The 2,651-nt window shown below is 43.3% G+C and overlaps 1 pseudogene; it reads right to left on the reverse strand.

Moving 5' to 3' along the window:
* Positions 1-308: 308 nt before the first annotated feature.
* Positions 309-1,764, reverse strand: LOC129015149 (complement component 1 Q subcomponent-binding protein, mitochondrial-like; annotated as a pseudogene).
* Between the last annotated feature and the right edge of the window lie 887 nt (positions 1,765-2,651).

A 2,651-nucleotide genomic window follows, 5' to 3' on the forward strand; every position in this document is an offset into this window, starting at 1 on the left:
TCTTGTCCTTGTTGCTCCACCATGGCCGCAAGCAGAAGTGCTTTTCTCCAACTTTTACACATGTACTTTACTCTTCTTTTTCTCATTTCTTGAGATAGAAGCTTAGTTAGCTCAGTAATTATTTTGCCTTGATTTTTTTGGAGGAGACAAACCAATTTTATTTTCTATTATGTTATATAAAAATCTAGAAATAACGGATTTTACAGAAAAAAAAATGATAATAAATGACAGTGCAAAAGAATTTATTTAAATTTGCTATTTTTCCCCATGATATTAGGATAATCATTTCAAAGCACATGTTTCTGGCTTCAGAGTAGGATTCGTTCACTGGCTAATGCCTGCCGTAATACTACAGCTTTCAGTGTTTGTCTGCTTTCCTGGCCCTTGACAAAACTTTTGAGGTCTTCAAGAAAAGTAATGTACTCCTGTTGCTCCAGGGCTGTGCTGAGCTCCACCAACTCACCTGCAAAAGTGTTGTCCACCCCTTGGTCCACAAGGAAATCCACTAGATGGTCTTGTAAGGCTCAGTCCAGGGAATCTGTGTTGAGTGTATTGTTACCGTCCTCCCATTCAGACTTGCCAGTGGACTGAAAGCTAACTTCTCTGATAGAGAAAATGTCACTCTCAGCCTTCTCTTCTTGTCCAACCTCATCCTCTGGATAGTGACAGTCCAGCAAAAGGGCATTCTTGCCATCATTCTCTATAACTTCAACCACAAAATTGGGAGTTGATGTCAATTGAGGCTCCTGTTCTTCAACTTTCTGCCCTTGTGAGAGTTCCTTTTCATCGTCAAATGTTGGTGGAATGCTGTGTTAATGTTGAAAGTGACAGTAATCTTTTCCCCGGCAACTTTCCACACTAATTTAGCTTCTGTACCATTCAATTCCAGCTCCCAACCTCCAGACATCTTAGGGAGGGTCTTAGGCTTCTGGATTTTCCTTTCCTTCTTAATTTCATCACTCAGGAAATCAACAAAAGCTATGTCTCCTTTAGCGCGCAGCCACGCTGCAGCCACAGCTGCGAGGCCACAGGAGATGTGACCGCCCTGCAGACCCTGCGCACACTCCGAGCAGCCAGAAGTGCCAGGCCTGTGGCCCAGGCACCGCTGCAGGAACTGCGGGAAAGGCGAGTTGGGAGCGTTGGCGCGGAGGCGGGCCACCGCTGAGCGCAGCAAGCCTGGCACACAGTGCAGCAGAGGCAGCGTCGCAGAGCGGGCTGCAAATACATGCAAAGGCAAAGGACGACCCGGGCCTAAGCTGCTTTGATAAGTTTCTAATCCTAGATACTAAGCGAAAGGAACACGGATTGTAAAAACTCCACATACATACATTTATTACTTTTAACACTGCTGGATTTGTATAATTCTTTAAATCCAAAAAAAGGTAATCCATCATGTGAAATGCTTATAGTTTTTGTTTTTGTTTTTGTTTTTGTTTTGGGGGCGTGCCAACATAGACCTCATCATTTAAAAAGTTTCCTTAACTGGACAAAAATGGATCTCAACATGGGTATTTATATGTTTTTAAACTTTTTCTTGTTGCACCTTTTAAAAATTGCACATTGTTTCAGTGTAATAAGGAGATAGGAGAGAGAGAAATACAGAAATTAAAAAGAGATGATGGCAGATGAAAACAAGAAGAGGGAATAGAAAAGTAGGGAAAATGAATAGCACATGGGTGACCTTTACAGAAATGTCTTGTAACCCCTCACTATTTCTGTATCTTCAGTTAAAGTTTCCATAGAATGCAATGCACGGCTGGTCATGGTCCACACGCATTCACCAGCCACCCCACTGATCTGATCACTGCCTGTGTTAGCTACTCTATAAAAAGGTAAAAACAATATGTAACAACACCATAGAAGAAAACTTAAGTGTAAATATGGCTCTTTGGTATTGTTAAAAATGAACAATGTTTGAAACCAGGGTTTCAAGGGACCGTCCAGTTTTTCTCCCATTGCCGTAGAAAATCTACATCCTAACTTCTGAACAGCTCTAGAATCTTGCTTCTTTTTACCCTAGAACCTGACAACATTTTCGTCTTGGTTTTCTATAGCACTAACCTGGCTGAGATTATTTTCTGCTTCTCTCCTTCCCAGGCAATAGGCTTCTCTGTGCCCAGCTGGTAATGGGGCAGAGGTAGAGAGGATTGTTCCCTTTCCAAAAGGAAATTGTTCTGAAGCCAGCAAATTTTGTGTCCTTTTGGTAACACTACTGCCTTTCCTGCCCCTCTCTCCAGCTTTAACCCAATTTTTCCCCTTCCTTTCCTTTCCTTTCCCTTCCTTTCCCTTCCTTTCCCTTCCTTTCCCTTCCCTTCCCTTCCCTTCCCTTCCCTTCCCTTCCCTTCCCTTCCCTTCCCTTCCCTTTGACTTTGACTCTTTTTTTTTTGGTAATAGGGTCTCACTCTGTGGTCCAGATTGGAGTACAGTGGCGTGAGTATGGCTCACTGCGGCTTCAATCTCCCAGGATCTGGTAACCCAGCCATCTCAGCCTCCTGAGTAGCTAGGACTACAGGTGTCCACCACCATGCCTGACTAATTTTTGTATTTTTTGTAGAGACAGGGTCTAACCATGTTGCCCAGGCTGGTATGGAACTCTTGGGCTTAAGCCATCCTCCCACCTTGGTCTCCCAAAGTCCTGAGATTACAAGCAT

Source organism: Pongo pygmaeus, chromosome 18 (assembly GCF_028885625.2).
Source record: "Pongo pygmaeus isolate AG05252 chromosome 18, NHGRI_mPonPyg2-v2.0_pri, whole genome shotgun sequence".
In the NCBI taxonomy this organism is placed as follows: domain Eukaryota; kingdom Metazoa; phylum Chordata; class Mammalia; order Primates; family Hominidae; genus Pongo; species Pongo pygmaeus.